Raw genomic sequence first — 16,456 nt, 5'->3', positions numbered from 1 at the left:
TGGTGTATAAATTGCACTGACTTCTATAGCTCAAATGCACAATCCCACCACTAATTTTGAATATCAAGAAGTCATGAGGCTCTTGTCCAAAAATCAGCTCGATTGAACTACGAATTGCCATTCAATGAAAGACTTTATCAAAACTAGGCAGAGCACACTCAAAAACATGATTTTTCTCTCTTCCTTCTATAAATAGGATTTTTTTTCCTCATTTTCCTTCTTTGATCAACCTTCAGACTCTACCAATTGCTCCAAGAAAATTTTAGTTGTTGAAGGAGTCCAAGTATTGAGATGATTCATTACAAGCACAAATAATAAATTTGAATCATGATTTTCAAGATAAATATAAATTACGAAAGTTGCTTAAATTCAGGGAAAGTGCATCAAATACTTATTTGCATGCGATATTAAGGTAAAATGATACAAAACTATTGCGAACACATGAAAATATATCCAGTTAATTATTTTGAAATAGTATCCATGAAATGAATTTATCAATTGTCTACGTTATAACATTTGTTTCTATACGACAATGTGTTTTCTTTCACAGTGTACCTATAAAATATCCCAACTCTTGATTATTTTTCTTTAGCTTCAATAGAAGGGAAATATATCTAGATTTAAAGAGTGAAAAAAACTTAAATCTCGTGGGGTTTGATTCCTATACCTCAAAGAGGAGAGCTTCACACCATTACATGGTGGAAACTCACCTTTAAGACCATGGTGGACCCTCTCCATGTTAATGATATGAAGGCCAGATACACCATATGTAAATGTGTGATGCAATATTGTTCCCAACATGGATCCTCCTAGGTTACATTTAATCACTTGGATTGTCTTTTACTATGGTTGGGACAACACTGTATGCTGAGTGGTGGCAACAACCTGAAGGAAATTTTTGTCTAAAGAAAAAGATAAAGGATAGGATGGCACTCCGTAGGGGTTGCAATTGTCTCATTTTCGCATGTATGATTTATGTACCATATATTTCATTGGCGCTGAATAAACAGCGTTTTATCCTAAGAAAGGGAAAAAAATAAATCATATACTACTATTATAAAAGCATGAACTCAAAAGACATGGCTACATTTTGGTTTCCTTAAATACCCTTATGTATTCAATTAATTAAAACTTTAAGTCACTAATAAATGATGTCTGAAATTGTAAATTTCATTCACAAATATATTAATAGTTACAATTATTATTACTGAATAATTAGGTGACTACATTTTGGTTTCCTTAAATACCCTTATGTATTCAATTAATTAGAACTTCAAGTCACTAATAAATGATGTCTGAAATTGTAAATTTTATTTACAAATATATTAATAGTTACAATTATTATTAATGAATAATTAGTTGAAATTAATACTATCATATCTACCCCTCCCTATTGAAAATACAAACAATTTTAAATACAAATTAATTTAGAAAGTTACCATGCATATTTTCAAATCTCTTGAAATCATTGTGAAGCGATAATATTAATATAATAAATAATGCTAAGATATCCAATATCTTAAAACTTCTTTATTTATTTTCTTTTAAATTATATTTTTTCCAACATTTTAGGTCTCTTGGAATTCTTTTTACCAAAAACATAATAATAAAAAAATATTGAAATTCTTATTTTTCCTCTCATGGGAACGTTTTGAATTTCTTTGCAAATTCCTTTTTACGTTTTAAATTACCCTTATTAAATTTCTCTACAAAATCTTTTATTTTTTGAATTACGTTTTTACATATTCAGATATTCCTTCTCTTCTTGACGCTTTGACTATATTTAATTCTGATGAATAATTTTCCTGAACTTCTAATAGGGCCAGTGGTCAACTGAACTCAATGTTAATATCTTTCCAGCTTTTGCATATTTTTTAGTGCTCTCAAACAAGTCCTAATATCCCAAACACGTTGCTTCATCATTTACTACTTAAGACATTTGCACCTCTATTGTAAACTCTAATCCTACTTCCTACCTAGCCCATCCTCTTGTGTGTGCTGAAATTCCTAAGAATGAGTTGGAGGTTTATATTTCATCTCTTATATGAATTTCTATCCATCATCATGACTTTTGACTATTTGCTAACTCTATGGCATTTTGATAATCAGATAAAATAGATTTTGTTGTTCACATTCTTAATTATGTTTTACTACTTGAAGCTCTAGCGAAATTGCTGCATTGAAATACTAATGACAGCCATGATATGTTTTTTAAACATTTTCTTTATGCTTCTACATTTTCACTCTTGCATCAGTGGCTGACGCCGAGTAATCTAAAGTTTGCCATATGATATGCTCTTTTGCTATCGGCAATACGATATGCTTTAGATGAGAAGCTTATGCGGTTAGGGTAGAATCGAATGAATCCATATCAAATTGACCTCAATTTAACAATCCAAATGAAGCTTTTTCGTCATCTTTATCATATGATTTCAAACCAAACCAATTAGATCGGATCAATCTGGTTGGGTTTGCTTATGATCCTGCCGTGTCATACAGAAACCGATCCCTTATTGTTAACATCAATTAGTACGAATTTGGGTCGTTTCATCAAAGTTGGAGCCAATTGGTTAGACGATTGCTACTTCACTTATTAAAATAGTATTAACAACTATTTCATAATGGAATTGAAAGAACACAAACAACCACGTTCAATAGATTATTGAGATAACACAACATTTAACTCCCATATTAGCTCTCTTCTAACACTTTATGTCAATATCTCAATCTTTTTTCTAATAATTTTTATTTGTTTAAAAAGAAAAGTATAAGTAGAGCTAAAAATTAGTTAAGTCAAATCATGCATCATTAAAAATCTATACTCTGCTTCAATCTAATTACATTAAGAGCAAAACGTTCACGCGCATTTTGCGCGTGCGTTTTTACTAGTAAATGAATAAATTCATACATGATTGGTTCATGTCTCCCAACGACATCCGTGCGTATTGCTCTATTTATTGCCTATAAATATATCTCCACCATTGCTCATATCTCAATAAATAACCTTAATTCTTCATCTTCTAGTTACACTTTTACATCTTCTGTTATCATTTCTTTCATTTGGCATGGCATTATCTTCTACACCTTTAGTGTTCCAGGTTCGAAGACACGAACCAGAGCTGATCACACCAGCTAAACCTACACCCTATGAATTCAAATATCTCTCTGACATTGATGACCAAGAGGGCTTTCGTTTCCAAATCCCAGTGATATATTTCTACCGAAACGAGCCAAAAATGAGAAGAAAGGACCCAGTGACAGTCATAAGGAAGGCATTAGCAGAAGCTCTAGTGTTTTACTATCCATTTGCCGGTAGGCTTAGAGAAATACATGGCCGGAAGCTGGTTGTGGAGTGCACCGGAGAAGGTGTCTTGTTCATTGAGGCCGATGCTGATGTGACGCTTGAGCAGTTCGGCGATGCGTTGCTGCCACCGTTTCCTTGTTTTGAGGAGCTCTTATACGAGGTCCCTGGATCAAGCGATGTCCTTGACTCCCCTCTGTTATTGATTCAAGTCACTCGTTTAATGTGTGGTGGATTCGTCTTCGCTATTCGATTAAACCATACCATGAGCGATGCTGATGGCTTGGCTCAGTTCCTGTCAACCGTGGGAGAGATGGCACGCGGAGCACAAGCTCCATCAGTGCCACCCGTGTGGAAGAGAGAAATCTTCAACGCAAGGAACCCTCACCCATCAGGTGTGACCTTCTTGCACCCTGAGTACTCTGAAGTTTCGGATGCCAATGGCACACTCAATATGTCTATTGACAACGCAAAAATGGCCTACCGCTCCTTCTTCTTTGGGCCATCTGAGATGGGGGCTTTGCGTAACCACCTTCCTTCACACTTACAACAGACGTCTTCCACATTCGAGATGCTGACGGCATGCCTTTGGCGATGTCGAACAGTTGCGATCCAACCCAACCCGGAAGAGAAAATGCGTCTTATTTGCATAGTTAGTACACGTGTCAAATTTCAACCCCCATTAGTGCCACCTGGATACTATGGGAACACGTTTGCTTTGGCCACCGCAGAGTCAAAGGCAAGAAAACTGTGTGAAAACCCATTAGCCTACACAATAGATTTGGTGAAAAAGCAAAAGCCCAGGTGACCGAGGAGTACATGAGATCAGTGGCAAATTTATTGGTGATGAGGGGGCGGCCCTCTTTTTGCAATAGACAATACTTATATTGTTTCAGATAACAGACATGCAGGGTTTAGAGATTTGGATTTGGGGTGGGGGAAAGCGATATATGGTGGGGTAGCCAGGGGTGGTATAGCAGCAAATGCTGGGTTGGTGAGCTTTTATGTATCATTTAGGAATCAAATAGGGGTGGATGGGATTTTAGTGCCGGTGAACTTGCCTGTGCCAGCGATGGAGAGGTTTGTTAGAGAAATTGAAAACATGACAAATCCCTCATTTATCACATCTACCATGTAATTATGGTTGAGGTCTTTTATGCGTGACTCTAAAGATGAGAGGGCTTATTAAGTAGATAGTAGCATGTATGTGTTTTACTAGTGTTTTTGGAAATCGAGGATACCATCCTTGGGAATTTCGTTTATCAACTGTTTCGTGGTTGTCAACACCCTAGTATCTTATATATTCTGTTTTTGTTTTAATGAATTATTCTTTAGGGAATAGTTTTTATTTTAATGAATTATAGTCTGGACAGCCTCATAGAGCATTACACAACCAAAATCATTAGAAGATGCATCAGGTTTGTAGCATGGATCCAATTTGGAGTTGAGCAAAACAAATATGGTTCCATATATTTGCCTATTAGTTAGTGAAGGAACTGTATACTTTAAGTCTAGGAGTGCCCTAGAAACTGATCCAAGTATGTAGTTCTCTTTTATCCCAAAGAAAAAAATCTCTAATTTTCTTAACACCCCCGTTTCTTCTCTGTTTTTGTCTTAAATAAAATTCAAATTTAGTTTAAATTGGATAATCGTTGGATCACTTGATGCACATGGGCACATTCCTTCACAATCCAATTGCATGGTGGGTTTATTATTGGTTTAGAGGATGTGAATCCGCGGAACTATATTGAGAAGAGGCATTTTTTAAAAAATTTTGCTTAATTTATATAATTCTTTTATTTTCTCTTCCCACATGTAAAATATCATTATTTGACCCTGTCCAATATTTAAAAAGTTTTTAAAGGCAAAAGTAATGCGTATAAATGTCATATTTAATAATTGTTCAAGACTAAAATTAAAACTCTCAATTTTTTAGGGAAAAAAATAGCTAAATCCTAATTAGAAACTAACTACTCAAATCCAAAATTTTCTCATTCTCTCCTCCTATGTATTCTCTCCTCTTTGCGAAAAGTTGGAAAAACTAGAAGTTTGGAGTGCATTACTAAATCTTATCTACAATTAGGCATTCTCTCTCTTTCTTTCTCTCTCCCCTTTTCCCTCTCACTCTCTCTTTCCCATTTTTTCGATTTTTTTTTTTTTTTTATTTTTCATTTTAATTTTATAATGTCTCTCTTTCTTTATTTTTTCTATTATTTTTTATTTGATTTTATATTATAAATAAAATATTATAATTTATAGGATGCTAATTACCATAATTCCTCTCGTTTGCATCTAATCTTTTATCGTTAAAATCATGCATTTTTTTTTTTGGGGAAAATATTGATTTTTTTCATGAATAAAAAACATCATTAAAACTAAAGAGTTATACTATAAGAGTTTTTTAGTTAGGGATCTGAATGCTTTAATTTACTTATAATTTGTAAGGATAAGAATGTCGTTATCAATAATTTATCTTTTTAATGTGTAAACTAACGTTTGAATGTGATAAAATAATTCAAAGGTCCCTTCAGTAGGCCATATGGTAAAAAAGTGTCAGTGCCCTGAGTATAACTTGGAGAAACTGATGGTAAACCACCTCATTAAGAAACCTGAGGAAACATTGATGAAAAGGCAAAGCATGTGGAGATCTTCACCACCGTTGAACGATCACACTAAAATTTGGTTCTGATAACACAGGTCATGGCATTTGTTGTTCATTTAGGATAAAATTTTAGGTCCCAGGAGTCGCAAAGCAACTGAAATTTTATATTTGGTTTTAATTGGTAGGTAACCCAAGCAGGAGTAGAATGTCATTTGATTGTTCTAGGCTTTCCTTTTTTATCCAGAATTCACCTTGGCATATGTTCGACTGCAAAAAGAGGGTCTCTTTGGTTTATTTTGTTCAAGTTTGAAGGCAAGGGATGACAGATTTGGTCAGGACAGGAACAGAGTATTGAGGAGTGCATGACTGCTGGAATTACTGAACTAAATCATATATGGGAGAATCGAGGTACTTCTAATTGAACCAGTGATTCCCACATCTCTTCTCCAAAGCATGCTTTGAAACATTAAAAGATTGAGGACGCAAATGACATGAATAATTCCTCAACATTCAAACAAGAGGAACTAGGTACTCAGAAGAAACAGTAGACGATAAAGCACTCAAAGAAACCATCTTCACCGTGGTTAGAAGTAACAATCCCGAAGATCTAACGAACATAACCATGGTTGTTGCTGTGTTGGTCAAGTGCTCACTTGCAGAATGCATGGTTACAGGTTCAAGTCTTGGACACTGCCTTTCTAAAAACAGGGGCAAGACCTTGTGCACTGGTCAGAGTCTCTTTTTCTTCTTCTTCCTTCTTTGCTGCTGTTGTTTACTTTTTATCAGCGATAGAACTGCAGAAGTAGATACTGTCAATGTAAAAAGACATCCTTATCCATTAATAAAAAGCAAAGAAAACAACTAGGTTGATTGGGGAGCTAACCATTTTGAAAACATCAATAAAATACTGATTGCCACTCCAAATCTGGAAGTTGGCCATATGAAAGAATAACTGGACTTCATTTCCCAGTGTCCATGGTTGGATCTAGTTTTATACCTCAAACAAATGTTTTACTAGTAAACGTTAGAGATCTGCTAATACAGAAGTGCAAAAAGAGAATCAGTTTTTATCCTATGAAAGTCATATCATATATATCCATTGGCATGTTGTTTTGGATCATCTCTCCTAAGATATTGTCGTGTGCAGCCATTCACAGAGCATTCATTCTTTCATCTTGTGTGCTCCTTGAAGAAATTAACAATAACTTTGTATCTTCTTCTGCATGTACTCTGTGTGCTCCTTGAAGAAATTAACAATAACTTTGTATCTTCTTCTGCATGTACTACTCCATCGTCGTAAATTAAATGAGAAAGTAACCCTCCCCTACAAATTACTTATCAATCAAAATCGGCATGCTTAAACACTTATTTTTGCAGGTTGATACTAGTTTGATGTTGCACAGGGCATCAAGATGTTTTTTTTGGTTTTCCAGTACAGCGGTGCTACAACTGATATGGATCCTTCTGAATCCAAACAGCATATTCTACTCACTGCCCTTTTGCACGAGTGCTGTGATCTGGGAGCTCTTTTCTACTTAGAACCATCTAAGGGACGTTTATATTGGATTGGACTGAAGGATGGAGTTACTTCAATTAATTGAGCAAGAAAATGAGTAAAATTTTGGAAGGTTTATGCTCCTTTTGGTGCCTGAGGTTTGTGGAAGGTACAGAAGGGCTAAGTTTATGGTAGACAGTAGTGGTCACTTGGTCACCCAATGATGTTAGGGTAGTGCCTCAGCGCTGCGTTCAGTACTACTGTAAAACCCAGCCCTAACCTTGACCCGGAAACCTTGTTATTTGTAGGTCCGATGACCCGAAGTAAAGTAAGTCACTTTGGGCCTCCCGTGCTTGTGTCGCTTTGAATCCATGAAGTTGTTGATGAGTTTTTTATGGCTGTCTTGATATGTTAGTTTGCTTGGTGCTCTCTTCTTGGTTTGGGCATTTCTACCTTTGGTGTCCTTGACTGTGTCAACCCCTTTGGTTGGTTTGATCTGCCTTCTTCCTTTTTGGTCTTCTCTTGGTCCCTTGCTTCCTCCTGGTTGTCTTTGGCTTGGTTTTTCTTGCTCTTTTAGTCCAATCTCGAGTCCCTTCGTATTTGCTGCCTCCAAACTCTTTGGAGCGGCCCCTCTCGTCATCTCCCTTGCATCCTTGGTGTTTTCTTGCGGATCTTCGTCGACTCTTCCTTTTGCATCGGTATGTCTACTCTCTCTTCTTCTCCTCCATCTTTGTTTTTCTTTCCTTTTTGGTTGAGGGGGGATGCTTTTGCAAACATCTCTAACTGTTCTCTGATCATCCTGTTTGAGGCTGCAATGATCTTACCATGATCATTGCAGCTTTTGAAGGTCATGATCAAACCATGATCTAATCTTGTTAAACTTCGATTTGTTCCGTCCCTTTGGATCTTCTATATTGATCATGTTAGTAGTTAATTCTGTGTTTTCTTTCCATGATCCATAATCTATCAATTTCTAGTTGTTCTCTTCTACCATACTATGTGTTCTTCATGGCATGGTAGTTACATATATGGTAGGTTTTATTTCCTTATTTAGATTATGCTTCTAAGTCTTTTTCATTGAAGATCTAAGTATGTTTTTCATGATACATTTACCTGAGCAATGATCCATCCTCCTATTGTTCTTGTCTTTGATTTCTATTTCAATTCATCAAGATCCATGGTTGATCTAATTATGGTAACTTTTTGTTTCCTAATTTGGATCTTGATGTCTTGATTTGATTGGTGTTTTGAGTCCCCTGTATGTTAGAATACTCTGTGTAGTTTACCCCTTGTTAGTACCCTTTTGACCACCAAATTCGGTTTCATATCTTAAACTCTGTTTTTTTTGTTATCATGTCGCATTGGTCGATGATTGGTCGATCGACCGTCGACCAATCCACTCGACCAATGAGTTCAGCAACTCCGAATTGGTTTGTGTTGGATGTTTTGGTATCTTTTCTGTTAGGGATCTTTCCTAATATGTTGTATATACTTGTTTAGGACCTTCTTCTCAAGTTTGCCAAGATCTTACTTGACTTCTTAGGATTCCTTTGCGAGTTATAAGAGGTAAGGATGGTTATTTCCTTAATTACATAGATAGCATGAATCTAGTTTCTATATTTGAATATCATTGACATGTTTCCTAAATTAGATTCTTACAATGATATACTACTGTTGCATAACTTTGATTACAGTGGCATTACTTATTCATATTAAATTGATTCATGTGTGATTTACTTATCAATTATATACAAGTGATTGTAATTATTGATTTCTTTCCATATATGAAGTTACCATATATGTGATGATATGAATTGATGCATGTGTATGCTTAAGTATGGTTTGGAAAGGAGAGGTGTCCTTTTGACACTTCTGTCCTTGGACTACTACGGGAATATTATGGGATGTTTTCGGAGATGCCCTCTGGACACCTTCCTAAACTGTTGGATGACATATCTAGGATTGTCTAGTAGTGTTTGGCTAGGATGTCCTGTTATGTCGACCCTAATCGGAGGGGTATTGAGACCGAACGACCCGTGGTAGCAATGGGGATTCATGGGCGCTCAAGACCGGTAACCAACCCGTGAGAGGACAGGAATCACATTGTGGGGGCCATTTATTGGTAGGGTTGCATACGGTTAGACTTGGGCTCACGGGCGCTTAAGCCGGTAACCAACCCGTGAGAGGCGTGAGAGCTTCCCGTTTACCATATGTGGATAACCAATAGGGTTGATGAGTCCGTAGTCGGGGACTATGAGGACTCTAGTGTGAAGGATACCGGAAAGGATCGTCGGGGACGAGGAATGGACGTATCTGGATCGACTTGATGTAACTAAGTAGAAGACTTGCATTTGGTTAGGTTTTACCCCGACATGCGCCGTACTTATCCAAATGGTTGTGAGAGAGTGTGTTGACTTAACCCCCTGCCATGGTTTGTCCCGAGGGATGAAGGACCCATTACCAATCGGCTGCTCAAGACCGGTGAAATGATCCGTGAGAGAATCCAAGATATCTTAAATGGTTGAGGATGTGAGCGGACTTTCCTAAAGAAGTACAGTGCTATGACTTAAAGCATGTCCGCAATAGAGACTAGCATACATAGAGTTAGATTCATTCATTCATTGTTTGTCTCATATCATATTGCATTTATGTTTGTTCGAATCCCGCCATTTATGTTATTATGGATTTTAACGCCTTCGAGTTTCTTTGAAACTCATTCCTTTATTGTACAATGTTTGTTAGACTATCCCGCAGTGCGGTACTATGCGGTCCCTATGAAGAAGCGCAAGGCGAAGAGGCATATCTCCGGAAGGTGATTGCGGTTACCACAATTACACCGAAGATCCCGCGAGTGGTTATGCTCCGTCGATGCTTAGTCCGACCATTGAGTGGAAGCGTCCTTGTGCCATTTATGAGATTTACACTTATAAGGATGTTGTCTATAAAGTGGAGAACAATTTAGTTACCCAATGTACTTGCTCCTGGGATTAGATTTTGTCTAGTTTATTCTTTTAGAGCTACTTTTCCGCTGGTTGTAGAGTGGGATTTTTGCCTCACTTTACTTATCTGTTTGACACTCTGATTATATCTATTATTCTGATTCATTTATGATTCATTCTTTCTTTATTGGATCTATGGTTTATCTTCCGCACTTTTATTATGATTGTTCATGATTATGTTATTGTTTATGTGGGAGGTTGATCACTCGATACCTGATCTTCGGGCTGTGGATCACACTCTCGGGTATGCCAGATAGGGTACCGGCTGGGAGGGCGTGACAGCTACCGTACAAGGTAGGTTGAGATCTTGATCTTGACAGAGATTTTGATTTTGACCATCCATTTCGTGAAAGTGTGTTTCAGCACTTTTCCGAAATGGATGGTCGAGATCTATAGGTGTTGCGCATTAATTACGTAGCACCCAAGCAATGTCCATGATGCTATCCTTTTAAGGCTTGAGAAGCGCATAGAAAATTTCTACCCAACATAAAAACAGCTTTTTAGGTACCTTCTCCTGAGTCCTGACCACACCAGCCATCCTCAACCTGAGCCTAGGATTTGGTTTCACTCAAGAATTTGTACAAGCTTGTTAGAGTGTAGCACATGTGTATGGTTAGAGTGTAGCACATGTGTATTGTTTTTCATATATTGTGCTGCTGTCATATTCTATAAATATAAGATTGTGATCTCAAATGAGATCAAGAGATTTCAGTCATTTAACATGCTATCATCACAGAAGGTTCGTTCCTGCGGTCTTTTATCCCTGCTGTCCTGCGCTCTTTTTCTCTCTCTCTTATCTTCTTGATTCTTTACTCGATTCTTTGGTCTTTCTTAACCTAAATGGCCTCTGATTCTGTTACATCTGCTTCTGCTCCATCCATGGCGTCTCCATCTGGTTTGTCTTTTCCATCAACGAGTTTTCCCAATATTCATCATTTTCTTTCAATTCGGTTAACTCCTGAGAACTATCTCGTATGGCAGAGTCAATTTCTCCCTCTGCTTCGATGTTCTGGCATGATGGGTTTGATTGATGGTACTAACCCTAGACCTTCACCGATTTTGAATCTTGATTTGGCTTTACCAACCGCAAATCCTAAATTCCTCACTTGGCAGTATCAAGATCAACTTCTTCTTAGTTGGATTCTGTCGAGCCTCACGGAACATGTTCACTCGCAAGTCGTCGGTCTTAGCACCGCTGCTGAGGTCTGGGCTGCGTTGTCATCAGCGTTTGCTTCGTCTTCTCAGGCGAGAGTTATGCAGCTACGTATGCAACTACATCATGTTAAAAAGGGTTCTAATTCCATGGCTGACTATTTGCTAAAACTCAAGAAGATTTCTGATGCTCTTGCTCTCGCATCACAGCCGGTTTCCAATTCAAATCTGGTGTTGTTCATTCTTGGTGGTTTGAGCTCTGAGTATCAGGCGGTCATCACTTCTGTCACTACTCGTGACACTCCGATCAAGATTTCTGATCTGTATGGTCTTCTATATTGTGAAGAGATGCGCTTGTCCTCTGTTTTGCAAGATCTTACAAATGTTACTGCTCAAGTGGCGACTACCTCTGCTTCTTGTCTGTCTCGCGGTGGTTTTGCTTCCCGTTCTTTCAACTCTCGATTTTCTAATGGCCGTTTTGGTGGTCGTTTTGTGTCCTCTGGAGGGCGTCATGGAGGTCGTCCTGGTTCTTCCCTGTTTTGTTAGATCTGCAATCGTCTCGGTCATAATGCAAAATCTTGCTTTCATCTTCAACGCTATGCTTCGAGATTTGCTTTGGGTTCTACTTCATCTTGGAACTCTCCTCAAGCTAATCTTGCTACTGCAAATCATGGTGTTATGAATTGGATACCTGATTCGGGTTCTTCTCATCACATCACTTCTGAGTTGGGTGCTCTCAGTTCTCCGGTAGAATATCTTGGTCCTGATTCTATTCGTCTTGGTGATGGTTCAGGTCTGTCCATCTCTCATACTGGCTCTTCATCATTTTCAGTTAATGATCATAGTTTTCACCTTGATAATGTTCTTCATGTGCCTATTGCTACTCATAACTTGTTGTTTGTACATCGGTTTGCTTGTGATAATGATGTTGTGATTGAATTTGGTGCATGTGGTTTTGTTGTTAAGGATCGGTGCTCGGGCCTGGCCCTTCTCAGAGGTTCTGCTGATAATGGCATTTATAAACTCCCAGTGATGTTGCATGCTAATTCTGTTACAGCTTTTTCTAATCTCTATGTTTCTTCTGATGTTTGGCATTTTCGTCTAGGCCATGCTAGTTTTCCCACTGTGACTCGTTTAATAAATCAATTTCATCTACCATCTTCTGGTTCTCGCACCTCTTCTGTTTGCTCTGCCTATCAACTAGGTAAATCACATCGATTACCTTTTCATTCTTGCTCCACTATTACTATTGCTCCTCTACAATTAGTTTACTCTGACTTGTGGGGGCCTTCCTCTGTTCTCTCTACTGAAGGTCATCGTTATTATGTTTCATTTGTGGATGATTTTACCCGATTCACATGGCTTTACACCATTGCTAAAAAGTCTGATGCTCTTCAGGTTTTTCAAATCTTTAAAGCTCTTGCTGAAAACCAATTTTCTTGCTCTCTTAAAAGTTTTCAATCTGATTGGGGTGGGGAATTTAGGAGCTTCACTACTTTTCTACAGTCTTGTGGTATTATTCATCGTTTTTCATGTCCTCACACATCTGAACAAAATGGCCGTGTCGAACATAAACATCGTCATATTGTCGAAATGGGTCTTTCTTTGCTTGCTCATTCTGGTTTGCCATTGAAATTATGGTCTGAGGCTTTTTCTACTGCTATCTTCATTATTAATCGCCTGCCTACAACTGCTTTAAATTTTGACACTCCTTTTCATTAACTTTTTAATCGACATCCCGATTATACCTTTCTTAAAGTGTTTGGATGTCGTTGCTTTCCATTCTTAAGACCTTTTCATAAACACAAACTTGATTTTAGGTCTTCTGCATCTGTCTTTCTCAACTACAGTCCTAAACATCATGGGTATAAATGTTTGTCTTTATCTACTAGAACGGTTGTCATTTCTCGTCATGTTATTTTTGATGAATCTTCTTTTCCATTTCATTCAATGCATTCTTCTACTTCCACTTCTTCTTTATCACAATCTCCTTCATATGTTTCTTGTCCTTCTTTACCTGCACATATGGTTTTAAACCCAGTTTCTCATCCTTGCTCATCTGTTGTTCATTCTTCACATGGGAATCCTCATAATGCACCACATATACTGCAAGACATTTTTGAAGCATCTGCTCCTGCCCCCACTGTTATGCAAGACCAATCAGCAGCTATTGACTCACATTCTCTGAGTGAAGTCTCAAAGGTTGTTGTTCCTGCTTCTAGTCTATTGCTAGAAGACTCCTCACATTCTGCTTCAGCCTGTATGAATGAACTTTCAGCAATTGATGTTCCTGAAAGTTATACAGTTGCTTTGGATTCTCTGCCTGTAAATTATGAAGTTGTTGTTCCTACAAAGGATTCTTCAAACACTGCTGTTCCTACCACTTCTGGAGCTGATTCGGGTCATTTGGCTGAAAATTCTGCAGTTGTTGTTTCTACATGTGATCCTCTTTTAGTTTCTTCAAATGGATCTAATACTTTTTTGAATGGTGGTCGTGTTGCTGTTGCTCCATCCCAGCTGAATACATCTGCAGACAACACTCAGTTCACATATGGGCCTACTAATGAAGTTTTACATGTTGGGCTTGCTGGACATCCTACTGTTTTTGTTAATGGGCCCTCTTCTTTTGATCATATTGATGTAACTAAAACAGGGACTATCGATGAACATTTACCAGGGACTGTTCCATTAATAAGGTTCTTCATTCAAATAGGTTTGCTGCCAGTTCACATCCTACTGTGATATCCAAACATCCTATGGTAACTCGTTCTATGGATGGGACCCGCATTCCCAAAGTACCTAAAAGTTACTATGCTTCTCGGTACCCTATTCCTCTCGCTCTTCTTACTCATCTCTCATCTGAGGATGAACCAACTTGTTATAGTCAAGCATCTAAATCACTTATCTGGCGTACTGCCATGGATACTGAGTTTAATGCTCTTTTGTCCAATCATACTTGGGTTCTTACCCCTCCACCATTGGATCGTCGATTAATAGGATGTAAGTGGCTTTATCATGTTAAACGTAAGGCTAATGGGACCATAGAACGTCACAAGGCTCGTCTAGTAGCTAAAGGATATACACAAGAATACGGGTTGGATTATGACGAAACTTTCAGTCCTGTGGTAAAACCCACTACCATTCGCATTATTCTTGCCTTGGCTGTCTCTTCCAAATGGCCTATTCGTCAACTTGACGTCAACAATACTTTTCTCAATGGTAACCTAACTAAAGATATCTATATGCACCAACCGCCAGGGTATGTGGACTCTCGATATCCTTCTTATGTTTGCAAACTGCAGAAATCCCTTTATGGCCTCAAACAGGCGCCAAGGGCATGGTTTCAATGTCTTCATACTTTTCTTCTCCAACATGGATTTGATGGTTCTAAAACTGATTCCTCATTATTCATTCGGCATCACCCTACAAAAACTTTGTATGTTCTTGTTTACGTTGATGATATACTCATTACTGGGCCCTCTTCACATACTATTGATGCTTTCCTATCCACTTTGGCATCTGAGTTTGCTCTCAAAGACTTAGGTCCCGCTCGATATTTTTTGGGAGTTGGGCTCATTCCTCTCAAAAATGGGATTCTCTTATCTCAACAAAAATATATTACTACACTTTTGAACCGAGCTGGCTTATTGGATGCGAAGCCTATTTCCACTCCTATGTCTTCCTCTCTTCACTTCTCAGATATGTCTGCTAGACCAATGGCTGATCCCACACTATATCGGAGTTTGGTTGGTGGTCTTCAATATATTACTCTTACTCGACCTGACTTATCCTATTCGGTGAATAAGCTCTGTCAATTTTTGGCCTCTCCTCAGGAGGTTCATTGGGTAGCTCTTAGAAGATTGATGCGTTACTTGAAGGGTACTTTGTTGTTTGGTCTTCATCTCATGCCATCTTCTTCTACTTCTTTAGAGGCCTACTCTGATGCTAATTGGGCTGGTTGCCCTGTTGATCGAAAATCGCAGAGTGGTTATCTTATTTACTTGGGCTCCAATCTTATTTCTTGGCAATCCAAGAAACAGTCTACTGTTGCTCATTCTAGCACTAAGAGTGAATATCGTGCTTTAGCCCTCGCCACTACACCTAGATCCAGTCTCTTCTCGGGGAATTGGGGATCTCCCAAGTCTCTCCTCCGGTCTTATGGTGTGATAATATTGGTGCACTCTATTTGACGGCAAACCCTATTTTTCATGCTTGAACTAAGCACATTGAGGTTGATTTTCACTTTGTTCGTGATAAGGTTGCTAAACATGATCTTTGTGTTCGCTATGTCTCTACAAGTGATCAACTTGCTGATATTCTCACTAAAGCTCTCTCCTTCTCTCGTTTTGGTATTCTACGATCCAATCTCAAGGTTCTTGAGGGACCCTTGACTTTGCGGGAGGGTGTTAGAGTGTAGCACATGTGTATGGTTAGAGTGTAGCACATGTGTATTGTTTTTCATATATTGTACTGCTGTCATATTCTATAAATATAAGATTGTGATCTCAAATGAGATCAAGGAATTTCAGTCATTTAACAAAGCTAAACTTGATGCATCATAGAAGCCTCGAGCACGAGAGGTGTAGATTTGGATCTAATTTCACATTTCACCATATGAAGCCAATTCTATTGCAGACTCCCAGCTTTGGAAGGCCATGTCGATTTAACATATGACTCAATGTCTGAACTCCTCTCCATCAACAAGTCTTGACACGATCCGATTGGACAGCTTCTCGCCCACAAAAAAAAAAAAAATAAGATCAACTTGTAGTGCATACTTGTTTCAATTACGCTATCGCTCCACTCTTACATGTATACCTCTCTCCACAGAACAAGAGGGTATAGGTGCATTTTTCATATGGGGAGCAAAGAACTTGACTTTTCGGAGTACTGGCATAGGCCATACA

General features: G+C 38.1%; 1 pseudogene; it reads left to right on the top strand.

Annotated features, from left to right (window-relative positions):
- The first annotated feature begins 3,051 nt into the window (after positions 1–3,051).
- LOC149013404 (benzyl alcohol O-benzoyltransferase pseudogene) lies at positions 3,052–4,439 on the top strand (annotated as a pseudogene).
- Positions 4,440–16,456: the final 12,017 nt, after the last annotated feature.

The sequence above is a fragment of the Hakea prostrata genome, chromosome 6 (genome assembly GCF_041222555.1).
Source record: "Hakea prostrata isolate BN-2017 chromosome 6, UWA_Hpros_2, whole genome shotgun sequence".
NCBI lineage: Eukaryota > Viridiplantae > Streptophyta > Magnoliopsida > Proteales > Proteaceae > Hakea > Hakea prostrata.
This window is presented reverse-complemented; position numbering and strand designations above follow the sequence as displayed.